At 43.3% G+C, this 16,345-nt stretch overlaps 1 pseudogene across 1 annotated transcript in view; it reads right to left on the bottom strand.

Annotated features, from left to right (window-relative positions):
• The window catches only part of LOC311223431 (ras-specific guanine nucleotide-releasing factor 1-like), a 147,272-nt pseudogene that overhangs the window by 72,318 nt on the left and 58,609 nt on the right, over positions 1-16,345 (bottom strand). The window contains exons 7-9 of the transcript in view: positions 10,927-11,120; positions 2,923-3,032; positions 1,632-1,750 (exon numbers count right to left, since the gene is read on the bottom strand). The product of the transcript in view is annotated as a ras-specific guanine nucleotide-releasing factor 1-like (transcript). The remainder of the gene's footprint in view (positions 1-1,631; positions 1,751-2,922; positions 3,033-10,926; positions 11,121-16,345) is intronic.

The following is a 16,345-nucleotide window of genomic DNA, read 5'->3' on the forward strand; positions in this document are numbered from 1 at the left end:
ACATTTTCTCACTTTATTATTGATTTAGGGAAGTGGGGGGTGCCCCATGGTCTGACCTGCGGGGGAGCCCCGACATATTGCGCAACGCCACTGATAAGAACACTCCCATTAGCGCCACCCCCCCGTGAGCACGCCCACCACCTAAAGTGACAGTACAACTAATAATACAACATAAATATAATACTGAATGAGAATACTGAGACCTCCATTACGGCGCCTACACCTTCTAAATGAGGACTTGGCCTTTTATACATTCAGCTCCAAGTTGTTACGTTTGCACCAGAGCACTAGACTCGACCTCTTTCCTGTGACATGACTCATCATTGACAACAACAGTTATACAGTTATTATTAGCTAAAGCTAAACCAGGTGTTGCCACAGAGGTGCTCAGGTCCTCCTCAGTACACAGGCTGCCTGCCACCACACACCAACACCTGGCTGAAACATCTGTGCAAGTCACGTTCTATCTTTGGGCTTTTATCATTGGCAATTATTTTATGAAATGGGGATGGAAATGGCGGCATGGACCATCTGAACGTCATGTATCTGAGGGCATGGACCACCTGAACATCATGTATCTGAGGGCATGGACCACCTGAACGTCATGTATCTGAGGGCATGGACCACCCTGAACACCATGTATCTGAGGGCATGGACCATCTGAATGTCATGTATCTGAGGGCATGGACCATCTGAATGTCATGTATCTGAGGGCATGGACCATCTGAATGTCATGTATCTGAGGGCATGGACCACCTGAACATCATGTATCTGAGGGCATGGACCACCTGAACATCATGTATCTGAGGGCATGGACCACCTGAACATCATGTATCTTCTGAGGGCATGGACCACCTGAACATCATGTATCTGAGGGCATGGACCACCTGAACATCATGTATCTTCTGAGGGCATGGACCACCTGAACATCATGTATCTGAGGGCATGGACCACCTGAACATCGTTCTGTATATATTCTCTTCTTGTACAATACAGTATCAGTAGGCATCTGTAAATCTGTCAGTATGTGAATAGACATTCAGAGTATTTTAACCGTACTCTTACTTTTACTCTTACTCTTAGAGTAACTTTGACTTTGTATTCCTTATTTTGTATTCTCTACACTCTTACATCTTATCTCTGTTCTTGTTACTCCTTCAGGCCTTCTTTGGTTGCTCTTTTATACTTTATTGTGTGATGTTTTTGCCGCTTAAAACAATCACATTTCTCCCGAGGGTTAATGAAGATATCATGTCCAGTCTCAAGGTACCTCATCTCATCTCGTCGTGCCTTTGCTGTCGCAGCCCCTGAACTGTGGAACAGCATCCCCACCTCCGTTAGGCTCGCCCCCTCGATAGATGCCTTCAAATCTAGGCTCAAAACCCACTTCTACCTATTAGCCTTTCCCGTTCACTGACTCGTGCCCTGTTTTCCCGTGTGCTTGCCTGTGTGCCCTCCCGTAAAACGGAGTTGTGATTGTTGTCTATATGTATCTATGTATCTACCCTCTGCACAGCACTTTGGTTGACATGTGTCATGTTAAATGTGCTATATGAATAAATCTGATTGATTGATTGATCATCTCATCCCATGAACATCTGATCTGATCCCGTCTCATCCAGTGTACGCACCTTGTCTGACGAATGTCTGGCTGGTGTCCAGCAGCACCTCACAGCCCTCTACGATCATCCTCTCAATAGCCAGGTTCTTCCTAATGTTCTCCGTCTCACTCACTTCGTCGTGCATGATTCTGAGAAGAGCCACAGACAAATACTAATGACTTTAACAGCAAGACTCCATATTTTGTGTTTGAGCAACTTGTTTACAGAAGCTCTATACAAGACCATAATACAAGAGGGGCCATAAATGGTCAGTTTGTACTACCTCGTCCTAGAACCAATGCTTTAAAGCGGTCTTTTATTTATAGGTGCATAACACTCTGGAACAACCTACCTAGTTATCTCTACACTTTTAGTAAATCGATTTTTAAAAAGAAACTCAAATCTCAATTACAGCTGTTGCCTTAATGTGTATTGCATTTGTGTATGGGTTTTTGCCTATTAGCCTACAAGTTCTCATTTTGTATCTTTAACAATTGATATTTATTGTATGTTTTAGTTAATTGCTTTGTTTTTTATTTCTATCTATAGCATCTGTGAAAGTAGCTTATTTGCTATATACTAAATCCTTGTTTTTATCTTTTGTATTGATCTATGCATTAACTGTTTTATGTATTATGTTGTGTGGACCCCAGGAAGACTAGCTGGGAGCCATGGCACCAGCTAATGGGGATCCTTAATAAAAACAAAAACAAACTTAAATTCAATTACTCGTAAATGATAGTTGAAACGGTAGTCCTCTGACAAATGGCATTATTATAATATTGTTTCATTGTAAATCTACAGTGTTTACTTCGGCTACTCTTGGGTGTTTGGTTTTGTAAAGCAATTTCTGACGAGTTGCATTTATATAAATCCAGCTGTACAATAAAATGTACCTTAATGTGACCTGCTGCAAAGTGGCTTAATGTACCGTTAATATATAAATATTTACAAAACACCCTCTAATGAATTCCAGATGGGGCAAACCATACATGCATAAAAGGTTGAGCTCTGCCGTTTCAACGCTATACCAAAGATGTAGGTGAGCATATACATTTTTTGGTGCAAGCTTATAAAGTAACCTATAAAATGTACTGCAAAAGGCTTATGTAAAGTTTTGAGGTAGGTAGGTAGGTAGGTAGGTAGGTAGGTAGGTAGGTAGGTAGGTAGGTAGGTAGGTAGGTAGGTAGGTAGGTAGGTAGGTAGTTAGGTTGATTGATTGATTGATTGATTGATTGATTGATTGATTGATTGATTGATTGATTGATTGATTGATTGATTGATTTGACTGACTGACTGACTGCTACAGTTTTCAGGCTACCTGGAGAGTTCCTCCAGTTTGGACTTGGCGTAGTCCAGACTGTTCCTCTCCACATGTTCATGGGGCGTGTGGGCCAGCAGCTCGTGCAGGGTCAGGATGTAACGAGGAATCTGAGAGAAGACAAGACAGTATGATGAGGGTCAGCTTGAACTGTCACGACAACCACTTACTGTAGGTACAGCATGTTCTTGCTTGAACATGATCAGGTCACGCCTGCTGGTCCAATTCTACACTGCCATAATTCAAAGCATCCTCACCTCATCCATCACAGTCTGGTACGGTTCCACTGATAAACACACCAAACACAAACTCCAACGCATCACCAAGACACAGCCTCCAAAATAATTGGCTGCCCCCTCCCCTCTCTGGACTCCATCTACACCTCACGCCCACAGTCACCCGCTCATGTAAAATAGTCAACGATCCCTCTCACCCAGCACACCACTTATTCCAGCGCATGCCCTCAGGTCGCTACAGGTCCATTCTAACCAGACGGGCAAGCATCTGTCACTGACTGACACTGTTACCGTGACTGTCCTGTATGTACCTATGTATTTATTGTGGGGATTGGGAGGTGGGAGGGGGGGGGGGGGGGGGGGGGCGTTTTTGATGTTTAATGTTTCATGTTGATGTAACCAGTGCCTAACAATCTGTACCGCAAACAATTACCACCAACCATCGTTGTGTGGCATTAAAGTATCTTGTTGTATCTTGTATCTCACAAGTGCTGTGTTACCAATAATAACACCACAACGAGGACTTCTGTGCTTCCACCTCGAACGCCGGATAGTTAAAGGAACACACCAACATTTGGGGAAATTAACCGGCCATGTCCGCTTCCATTCATTGTGCTAAGCTAGGCTAACGTGCAGCCAGATAGCTTTCTACTGAACTGTAGAGGAAACTGGTATCTATCTTCTGGTCTCTCTCTGGAGAAGACGATAAGCTAAGTTCCCAAAATGTTGGCGTGTTCTTTTAATAACACTAGTGTGTCATACCACTCTTTGTCCACTTGTTGTCCTCACTTTAAACACACACCACTACTACAAATCCAGAACTGATGAGGACATTGGACCATGGTCAGTGGCGAATATTCATGTAAGCCAAGGGAAGCCAAGCTTCCCCAAAAATATAAACAGTAAACAAAAATTAAATAAATATTGTTTTTCTATTTTTTCTTTATAGTTTACAATAATAAAAAAATCTTTATTTTTCATCTCTGTTTTATAATAATTTTCTCCCTCCTGGAGAAATTAACCGAACGAGCAAAACTGCGCCCACTCTCTCTAACACTGTCACTGATTGAGGCAGCCCATACTGAGTCTGACTGAGCCCAGCAGTCTGCTGGTAGCATTATTTTGATTGACATTTGGAGGCTTTTTTGACGCTAGGCCGTTATTTTTTTGTTTATTCGTCCATTACCTCCTTATTAGCCAATAAGATTCAAGCTTAATAAATGGGTTGGGCTTAGCTCCTAAGCCTAGCACCGTCGCAGCCTGGTACTAGGTTAGGGATGCCAAGCACTCGATTATTCTTCCAATCAAATCAATTAAAAGCTAAACGTGACAACAACGTCATCGCCTCGCGGGCAATACGATTTAGGAAGGAGGAAACAATGCTCTTTTAATGTTCAGAACTACAAGTGGCTAACTGTATGGCTAGCTGGTTCGGCTAGGTTTTGATGGGAGATATTTCAAGATTCATTTTCAAGAGGTTTATTTTCGGCTGGCGGGACCTACTGGGGACCAGCACACCACTGTGGATATTCTGATTTAACAAATCGATCTGTCCAGGTGGACCCACATTGGCCAGGTAAGCCTGCATAGGCTAGCTTGCTTGCTAACTAACGTTATCAGAGTCAGTGTTAGCCTCTTTCGTGACTGCTGATGATACAGCTGTATCATCAGCAGTCACGAAAGGGGCTAAGTCAGTGTAAACAAACGAACAGCATTGTTTGATTGATTGATTGAAAACTTTCTTTATGGACTGGCATGCACAGGTATAAAAACTGCAGGATAAGAGAGACGAGCAGTTTGAGTGACATTATGGGGTGATTCTGGACTAGGTTACCCATCTCAACTCTATCTTAAGTACACAAAGATCGTGATAGCCTGACTATAATCAGATCTTGACATATTCCTATTCCCATTAATAACAATACTGTATACTGTGGGATTAAATGTATAATTCACTTTCAATGTTAATTTAGTTTATAATGTTATTCTGTTTAATAGGTTGTTTATACAACTAAGTGGTTCCTTATCTCATTGTGGTGTCCTTTATGTCCTGTATATGTATGATAAAGACAGACCACTTTGTGACATTATCCTAGTGGCTGTATATAGTTTAATAAGAGCCTAGTACTGCTCTTCTTAACACTTTGAGTGCCAGCCACGAGACTTCTCGTTATTTCATGCCATACATTGAGTGCCAATGACGAGAAATCTCGTTATTTAATCGTTATTTTTTTTATTAGTGATTTCCATTCATTTTTCATCAATCTAGCCTCACGTTACCATTGGGACAGGCTTTGAGCTAGAACAGGGAAAATACCGCCCCCTCTCCCGGATGGTAATGCACCCATTGGATTGGACTGAATGAACATGCATGGGGAAAAGAAAATCCGGAATCCACATTTTACTTATCAGGCATGTAACCCGAGCCGATTGCAGTCATTGTGGTCCCTCAGAACTAGGGATGGGTACCGAATTCGGTACTTTTGAGGTACCGAACCGAAACACGTCGGTACTACCGAGTATCGAATCTAGTGAGATTTTTATTTTTATTTTTTTTATGTCAACGTTCACACGCACAATATATGCTTACCTAGGATTTGACTTGATTCAACAACAAAGCAGTCGGAGCAATGGCAAGCCGAAAACTGTCGAAATTGTAGTTATTTGAAGTTTTGATTTTTTTTTCACAGCTGAGAAAATTCAATTTCTTGAGACTAAAGTACCGAAAAAAGGTACCGTTGGGTACCGGTATCGATTCACAGGTACCGGTACCGGTATCGGTTCAAATGTGAAAGGTACCCATCCCTACTCAGAACAGCGTGGAATATGTGTTTCGAGCTCCCAGCGTTGGATCAATAAACGTGATCGATATTTGTAATGGCGATCAGGAATTGGAATAATCTTTTTGGAGAACATCTGATCTGAGGTAAGGAATCTATTTTACCAGTCTTGGGGTAATCAGAGTTTTTTTTCACATATATATCAACGTGTCCCCTATATGTGTGTGTGTGTGTGTGTGTGTGTGTGTGTGTGTGTGTGTGTGTGCTGATCAGGAAATAGATAATCGATTTTTCAGCCCGCTTCTCTAGCGTGCATAAGTACACATATACTATCGATAATCTAGTGTTTATTTGAAAACTATTCATAAATAGGCCGAAAAATTACAATGTTTTTTGTGTATTCCACTAAAGGGCGTTTATCACAGAATCTTTTTTATTTTCTGGAAATTTCCAAAAACGAGCGTTTTTCAAAATGGTATAAAACGGAAATGTACCGATGAAAAAACAATCCGTTTCATACATGTTGACTGAAAGCAAGTCATTGATAAGCGACGGGCGTATTAGACACATAGCCATCATTTAAGATATAGTTTATGCGTTCGCAAATGTGCTCGCCCTTCCATTGACTACAGCGCTGGCACTCAAGCGCTAAATCGTGCGCCCCCTGCTGGCACTCAAAGTGGCTCACAATCACCCCTGACAAGAAATAGTATAGGCATATTATACATTTCCTGAATCCTTATTGGTCAGAAAGATTCACATCTTAGCTTGAATGAAAGATGACATAGTCCCCTTTAAAATTATAACAAAGACAATATGGTGAAACATTGACAGATGTCCTCTACGACGTGAGTCTAAAGCAGGATATGCACCAGCATCTGAAATACAATTATACCTGAGGGGGTGGTTATACTTCATGACTTGATAAATATGATAAAGCTACCACTCTGGAAGGGCTACCATACCAAAATATCATCTACAGACATAGATCTTGATGAAAATTATATGTAAGTTTCGTCACCTTGAGTGCTACCGATATCTGGTCTGGCCCATGGAATAGTAGCTAGCTGTATCTATTGTTTACACTTGAAATGTGTATTTTTATTTTGTGTGCATTTATCTTTTGTCACAATATTATTTGGCTTATAAAAAAAATATATATATATATTATTATTATTAGGCCTAATACATTTTTGAATAAATTCTTTTTTTAATAAAAAGAAAAATTGGCATCCTCTGTTATTTTACCCACGCGACGCCACTGCCGTGGTGTCATCTTATTTTGCGGAAATTCATCATTCACGTTATCAACTATTTTATCTAACTATAAAATAAACAAAAAATGTAAAAGAACAACACATATATATACACATGACCTTGGTAACCTGGTAATACTGAATGCTGCTCCCATTGCTCAAGCTCATTCAGTTGTTTATTTCACCCAACTTGAATTGTTCTCTCATAAAACAAACACAGCCAGTAATACTGCATGCATATTAAACACAATCCCCATAGGTTCCTTAAACAACCCGGACATGTCTCCACAAATCATCATTTTCCTCTAATCCTCTACATAACATGGTTTATGATGTCTTGACCAACATATCAGTGGTGATAGCATAGATAGTATTGACAACGTTTGTCTGCTGGCATTTGCACTTTTGCACATTTTAGTGAGCAGAGCACAGTTCAATAAATGCTATGAAAATACTTTTAGACTTTTAAAGGGGAACACCACCCAAATTAAGAAAGCCATTATGTTATTTCCATGATCTAGGAAAGTTCATTCAATATTTGTCAACATATTGCTACTCTCTCTCAAAGCCATAAACCAGAGACGTAAGACTCAAACTTGTGTCTTGATGTCATCAGGTATAAAGTCTGGAGCTGTGGGGCGTCCGAGTGGCGCACCGCATACGGTGCAACATGGCCGACACGGCAGCGTCTATTCTTTTACCAACGGATTTCCAGTTCCGGGTTTGCGTTCTGCGATCTGATTGGCCACTGATGTACGCTAGTTCTGCCCCCCCGGTAAGTTATCTACGCCAGTGCCAAACAGCTGTTTCCGTGTTTTCCGCCTATGACTTTGTGTGCGCTAAGAAATCCGTTGGTAAAAGAATAGACGCTGCCTGCTCGCGCCTGCATTATCCAATTCATATCAATCGAAATAACGTATTGTTTTCATCTCTCTATATTAACGTGATTCCACACAACTCTACTAACAGCCTGCAGCCTGCTCAAATGTTCAAAACACGACCTCATTATTGCGCGAACGGCAGCCACATCAGACGACAGTCAGACGACTGGTGTTGAAACATGCCAGTTATTAGGCTACCTTCTAACGCCGGAGTGAGCATGGCATAAGAATAGCCTAAAAACCGCATGAGCATTCTATTTGTAGGTAATATGCTCTTTAGATCACAGGCTGGTCATGCATAATCTCGCCCACCAGACTCTTCTACCGAATTGACTAGGTCATGCAAGTCAATCAATAGATTACACTTTCTGTAGGCCTAACACTCACCTACTCGTTCTGTTGTGACACAACATGACATGTTAGGGTTGTCACGCTTCCGTGATCATGTTTGAACCAATGTGTAAAAAATTCTTTTTAGATTAGGCTGTACAAATCTGTGCTATAGGCTATATTTAGTCTAGTTTATTAGACATACAGCATTTAAAAATACTTTGATTAGTCTACATCAATAGCATTAACCATACATTGTCAAGGTTGACAGAATAAAGTCTATATCAACTTATTTCCATCAAGGACCTTGGTGTAGGCTAATAACAGAACAGATTGACAGCCTAATAACTGCCATGTTTCAACACCAGTCGTCTGTCGTCTGATGTGGCTGCCGTTCGCGCAATAATGAGGTGGTGGCGGGGGCGGTGTGAGCCTCCTACACGTTACTCCTCGCCAAATGAGAGTCCGCGCTGGCAGGTGAAAAGATGCGACTGGCTGCCTGCACATGTATCGGAGGGGACATGTGACAGGCTTCTATCCTCCCTACAACCGGCCAGTGGGGGGCACATGCGAGCAACGTTCAAGACAGGGGAGGGGAGTGGAGAATTGGCACGGCTAAATTGGGATGGGAGAAAAATTGAAAAAGGAGGAGAAAAAGTGGATCAAAAAAATTTATAAAAGATTTCAGGATAGATTCAGTATATGCATGTTTGTACTGTGTGTATGTATGTTTGTATTAACACATATCTTTTGAATGCATTCTGGTATATTCTGGTATATTCTTTCTGGTATGTTTGATTTTTCAAAACAGGGGAAGTTCTCGATAAGCCTCTAGGCTTCTTCTCCTTCACAATATGGTTATAACTTATTATGTATTTTTTTTAAACTTTTGTTTAACTGTGTTAATAAATAAATACAAAAAAATACAAAAATAGGTAAAGAGAGAGAGATGCCCCATATTCCATTGCAGTTTGCACGGCCTCCTCAGCGTGCCTCTCCGCGGACCTATATATTTTATGCATAGCGTGGGTGGTGATGATGATGATGATGATAGAAACCGCTGTGCCCCATACAGTTGAATGCTGGTATTACACTCACTGAGGGACACGAAGAAGTCAAGTCCGATGGGATTTGGGAATCTCAAATACAAATCGGGATTGTAATAAAAAATGCATTTATATTAAACAATACAGAATATACAGCACTTCTTGGGGTCTGTAGGGTATAAGCACTTATTCCCTCCCCCCTGAACATTTATGGAGATGTATGGGCCTTTTAAGTCAGTGATAAAAGTGTCTTTCAAGGATAAGTGAGCTCCTGCACTTATTATTATTGTTCAATATTCAATATTTGATTACCAAAACCCCCCCAAAAGCATAAAAAGGGGCCCCCCGCCCAAAAAGGGCCCCCAAAAATCAGGCTTGCTCGCTTCTCACTGTAAGTATATTATCTGATAAGTATACCTCAGTAAATATTTTGTATTCAGAAAGTGTACTAAAGTTGGTTTAAATTTAAACCATATAAGTTGTACTTAGTGTGTTAGAGGTTGTACTTAAATATATTGAAATTATACTTCTGATCTATTTTTGGTTACCTTTGCTTACCAGAATAGTACACATACACACGTTTACACTAAACACCTAAAAGACATTTAATTTTTACATTTACATGTAGACTACAGCATATGAATGACAATCATACTAAACATGAGGAAATGAAAGCACATAAGAAGTATGAAAAATACACTTTCAAAAAGTGCATATGGGTAGTTACTGTAACACACTTAATATACTAAAATATACTTTCAGCATCGAAAAGTATACACATTTCTGACTTTGCAGGCAGCCATGTTGGAAGAACAACTACACAAACATTCATGAGACGCCTACCAATGGAGACCTTTCACGGAATGTTGTAGTTCCCTTTCTTTCAACATGGCTGCCTGTAGCCATTGACAACCACTTACGAAAGGAAATGCATAACATTCTGTGCAGCGGTAGAATAGGAAATATATTTCTCATACAGTATATCAACACACAGCAAATGCTGTTTTGCACATAAAAAGCCTTGTTTCTTCCAACATGGAGGACTTAATGTCTCTGACTCTTACTTTTGAAACAGCACTGTGCAATATTACACCTACTGTAGACTTCAGTATATTTTTAGTGTATTTATTTACTGTATATTTTATTCTATTTTATTCTATTTTATTTTATTCTATTCTTATTCTTAGGCAATTTGTTTTGTTATTCTTATTCGTGACTTGTTCTGTCTAAATGTTTAATGTTGAGCGATTTGCAGTGTCAAATTTCCCACGGGATAATAAAAGTATTTCTATTCTATTCTATTCTATTCTATTAATGAGCATTCTAAACATTCCATGAAAGGCCTCTATTGGAACCTACGCTGAAGGACTGACTCATAGGCAGTTCCCTCAACAGCTTTGGATGATCTGACCTGAAACATGGGGTAGGTGAGGAAGGTCTCCATGCCTGACTGACCTGGAACATGGCTGACTGACCTGGAACATGGGGTAGGTGAGGAAGGTCTCCAGGGTCCTCTCCTCACAGTCCGGCTTGGCCTCGTACTGCTTCAGCAGCTTGTCAAAGTCCCGGTTCTGCTTGCAGTGAGCCAGGATCTGCAGGCTGTACTGGTGGTTCCTCACAAACTCCTGGTAGATGTTCAGCATGGGCAGCAGGATGTCAAACAGGTCCGCTGAGGGCAGAAGAAGAATTCTTTATGGTTTATTATTATTAAAGGTCCTGTGTCTTATAAATGGCCTTTTCCAGTGTTTAGCATTGTTTCCTAGCAATGGGGGTTTATATCAATGGGGTCTATGTCTCTAATTCTAGACTAATCAGTCTAGTCTCGAGTTCACGAGATCCTCCCTCACTCAACTAAGCCGTTCTGATTTGACTGTTTTGCTGACGTGAGTAAGGCACTGGTTGTAGTCACCGCCCACAATCAACAATTCGCTCAACAACAGAGCGAGTGGAATTACTTCCTCAAGCGGGTTGACGTGCGCGGGTGCCGACAGAGACAGCAGAGAACGAGCGAACGAGAGAGAGAGATAGAGAGGGAGAGAGAGAGAGGGAGAGAGAGATAGAGAGGGAGAGAGGGAGAGAGAGATAGAAAGGGAGAGAGAGAGAGGGACAGGAGCTTCTCTCTCTCGGGGAAGCACACACGCATTTACACACAACCTCGACGGGTGCGCAGGGATGGGGCTTCTCCCTGGGAGCACTCGCATATCACTGTCAAAATATCTTTGACTCCCACGCGTGCGCCCGTATTCCGATCCATGCAATAATATTCACAGGGGTATATATTGTCATTTGAAACAAGTTACCAATGCATTGTCCCGTGGGATTATGCCCACCGCGGCGAAATTAATTAGTATCCCCCTCCTGTATCTCTCTATCTCTCTCTGTCTGCCTGTCTGCCTCTGTCTGACTGTGTGTGACTGTCACTCAAAGCGCTTATGGGCTGAGCCCAGCCCAAAACAGCTTGAAATCTTGAAGTGGGAAAATGCTGTTTTAGAGTACTTGATTAGAAATACAAAACAATGAATTTTCTTGAAAAAAGAATTTACAGATGTGTTCCATAGACTCACAGGAATTGTGTAAAGTTGCCCAAATAGTGAAAGGAATAGCAAGACATGTCCCCTTTAAGACAGTTATTCATTGTCTTAAAATGCTATCTTAAATATAGAATCTATAATACCATCAAACAGCAACCTCTAGGAAAAAAGACTAATTGCTTTCGTCTGACGTGTGGGTTGGTGTTTAATAACTTATCATAGTGTGAATTTCTCCAGACCTCTCTTGGCAGATACTGGGGTGTAGCCAGCAATAGCAGCCCCTCCACTATCCCCACTATAGACACTGTCAATCACACCATTCTGATTGACAAGCTAAAAGCAATTTGTTTTGATAGTCTTATCAGTGAGCTGGATGCAATCCTACCTGAAGGGGAGAGAACAGATGGTGGAGGTAAACGGTACCCTATCCCCCCCCCTCCCAGTGAGCTGTGGTGTTCCACAAGGAAGCATACTACGACCGCTACTGTTCCTAATTTATGGAAATGACATGTCGTCAGCTTGTGACTGCAACTTGTTCCTGTTTGTGGATGACTCAGCCCTGCTGGTCTCTGACAAGAACAAGTTACAGGTTGAAAAAACCCTGTGTTGTGAAGGGCCAGATTAAACCGAATATATATATTTATTTATATATATATATTTCATTGTATTTGTATATTCTCTAATATTCCCTGATATCCCTTGTATATTCCTTGTACAATATGCATTGAATATCCATTCTAGCCTACTGAACATCCCATAATAGTCTCCATTCTACTATTGGTCGAGACCTTGGTGCCAGGCTGCCATACCCCTCAGACCCAGTTCAAACGTACCGCTCAACATGTACGAACAAGTCCTAGTTCCGCGTAGGAATCTGGCTACCGCACCACTAATGGGACTATTTGTTCATAGTGCGTATATATACTGCGCTACTAAAGTAGGACTTCCTTTTCAGTCCAGTTTCTTACCCTCCAATAGAGTCACAGACGTAAAGCCTCCCCGCGACGCCACGTGTGGGAGTAAGGCCAAGTTCGCCTACCATCGGTGTAACTGAGGGGTACAATTCCCTGACTGTATTACTAGATATGATACTTACTACCACTACCTTTGTACTTAATATTCGGCCACCCAGTACACGGCATAAATATATTATCATGAACACTCTCACGTAGATGAAACGGATCCAACACAAATGTACGAATTAGAAACAGGTCTTTATTTTCCTACACAGCGATGGTGTGTAGAATAAGCACTTAATCACTTAATTACATTTATGAATTGAAATAGTATGCACTTTTATGGCAAGGAGTATTCGTCGGTATATCAATAGATAATGTCCAATCTCTGAAGGCGCAGGTGGTAAATATACGACCTGGAATAGTTAAGGAATAACAGCAATGATACTTTAATGATTATAGGCTGGATACACTAGAGGGGGTTAATCCGGTCGCTTGTAAGCCGACAGGAGTAGGAGGGGGGGGGGGGTAGAATCCAGCTGCCTCGTCCGGCCAAGGGTATCCCAGGAGAACCCACTGTAGTGCCATTCAATGCGCCGGCGATCCTTGGACCACAGATGAAAGCAGGTGGACTCTTTGTGGGCCGGCTCTCTCCGGTCCACGGGGGAGAGATGTGGAGAGACCTCGTCTTGCAGAGCGTCTCCTCACCTTGTGTCCTCTCCAGGGGGGGGGGTTCCAACACACGGTAGTGTCGGGGGTCTTTATCCATAGAATAGTCAAAGTATCCAAAGCATAATCCGTGCCTGGGAAGGCGGGCTGTCGTCGGTAGAATAATCCGGTATACAGGTCCACTCGCTCGTCGGCTCTGGGGCTCCTCGGGTGCCGCTTCACATAGGGTCAACCACCCTGGGTAAGCAGCCAGTTCTCTGCCCGAAACGATGGGGTACTGACTACGGTAGTATTCTCACCGCACGAAGCACTATATATTAACAGACTATTATTAGCTTAATAGACTACGTCCAACTCGACGATATAGTGCCAAATATGACTATTCAAATATTAATACACACGATGTCTCAATACCGATGGTAGGCGAACTTGGCCTTACTCCCACACGTGGCATCGCGGGGAGGCTTTACGTCTGTGACTCTATTGGAGGGTAAGAAACTGGACTGAAAAGAAAGTCCTACTTTAGTAGCGCAGTATATATACGCACTATGAACAAATAGTCCCATTAGTGGTGCGGTAGCCAAATTCCTACGCGGAACTAGGACTTGTTCGTACATGTCGAGCGGTACGTTTGAACTGGGTCTGAGGGGTATGGCAGCCTGGCACCAAGGTCTCGACCAATAGTAGAATGGAGACTATTATGGGATGTTCAGTAGGCTAGAATGGATATTCAATGCATATTGTACAAGGAATATACAAGGGATATCAGGGAATATTAGAGAATATACAAATACAATTAAATATATATATATAAATAAATATATATATTCGGTTTAATCTGGCCCTTCACAACAGCCACCCCCTGAATAGGTCCCGGACCTAATCAGTTAAACGGAGACAGATTAATCGCGTTGTCTATTTACACATAAGGGTTTGCTGTAGGGGTCAGTCAACTTCACAAAGTCATAGGGTTGTAGGGTCATGGTCATCATCGATTGTGTCTGGGAGTCGAGGCAGTTCTATGAGCCTTGCCACGGGACGGGTGTAAGTGCGACCCTGGACGAGCACTTCAGCTGCTCGGACCTTGCCGTCGGCACCGGTGATCACTTTGCTTACGCGGCCGGCCGGCCACATAGCTCTGGGCAGTGATTGATCAATAATCATGACGACTGTTCCTTCTGTCAAATTGTCTCTCTCCTTTACCCACTTCTGGCGGGTCTGTAGAGACGGTAGGTAGTGCAGTAGGAAACTGTTCCAAAACTTGTCGGCTAATACTTGGCTGTACCTCCACATTCGTCGGCCGTTCGCTTCTTCAGGCCGGTACATTGTCTGGGGTAATGTGGGATCTAGCCGCCCCATCAGGAGTGTGTTGGGGGTTCTGCGTAGGCGACCACCCACTCTGATGAGGGTATGAGCGTCGCTCTCGGGGGCCAGGTGAATTAATCTGCTGTCGGATGGGACGGGCTTTCCTCCCTGTAGACAGGCCAATTCATCGGGGAACGAGTCTCTCTGGGCTCGCTGCAGTAGAAGCAATTCTGCTTCCTCGTAGTTGGCCGCTGACATATCAGCGGGGGACTTGCACTCCGGGTGGTACCGCAGGAATGTTCTTTGTTGTGCACTCTCTATGGACGTGCAATCGTTTATGTTAGGGTCGGTGGAGGCTACGGTGCTCAATCCACAGAACACAGACTTCTTAATTTCCACCTCCTCTGGACTTGCTGCCCTCGGGATAGGCATGGGCCACTGTCCTTCCGGGAGTCTTAGGAATGCGGGGCCGTCACTGTAGACATTGCGACGGGTGAGGTCATCCAGGGGCATCCCCCGGGTGATGACGTCAGCTGGGTTCTGTTTTGTATCAACATAGCGCCACTCTGTTTCTCCGGTTAACTCTTCGGTTAAGTCTTGAATCTCGGTGACTCTGACTCCCACGAAGACTTTGTACTTGCATGAGTCCGATTTGATCCAGGCGAGTACCGTCGTGGAATCTGACCACAGGATTGTTCTAGACACCGGTATGGTGAGCTCACGTTGGATGAGCGTGGCTAGGTGCGCTCCGGCTAGGGCTGCGCAGAGCTCTAGACGTGGGATAGATTGTTGCTTGCGTGGGGCTACTCTCGAGCGGGCGAGGACAAATGCTGTGTAGATCTCTCCCCCTTGGTCTTGGGCCCGCAAGTAGGCTACTGATCCGTATGCGACCTCTGAGGCGTCACTGAAGACATGTAAGTCCATTTTACATGTCTCTGGCCTCACCGTGGGTGGGAAGTAGCTTCGGCGCATATTAACGCCTGGGAGTGAGTGGAGCTCCATCTCCCACTCTCTCCAGGTGGATGCAAGGTGTGCGGGAATGGGGTCGTCCCAGCCCTGGTCCTTGTCCCACAATGCTCGTACAATCATTTTTGCCCTGGTGGTGTACGGTAGAATACATCCTAGCGGGTCATATTGTCGGGCGAGTGTTGTGTACACACTCCGTCTGGTGGTCGGCGCCGCCGCCGGCCTTCCCTGCTCCGTAGTCAGGGGCTTGTGTCTGTAGTGAAGCGAATCTGTTTTGAATCGCCACACCAATCCCAGGGTCATCTCCTGGGCTTCTCCCGGGATTGTAGCCATCCAGGTCTCGCTGCTGGCTGCCTTGTCCTCGGAGGAGAGGCTGCGCAGTACTTGCGGATCGCTGCTGGCCCACTGCCTGAGATCAAAGCCGCCTTTGATCAATGAGGCGCAGAGTTTAATCAGGAGAGCCTCGG

Source organism: Notolepis coatsorum (genome assembly GCF_963971535.1).
Source record: "Notolepis coatsorum genome assembly, chromosome: 2".
Lineage (NCBI taxonomy): Eukaryota > Metazoa > Chordata > Actinopteri > Aulopiformes > Paralepididae > Notolepis > Notolepis coatsorum.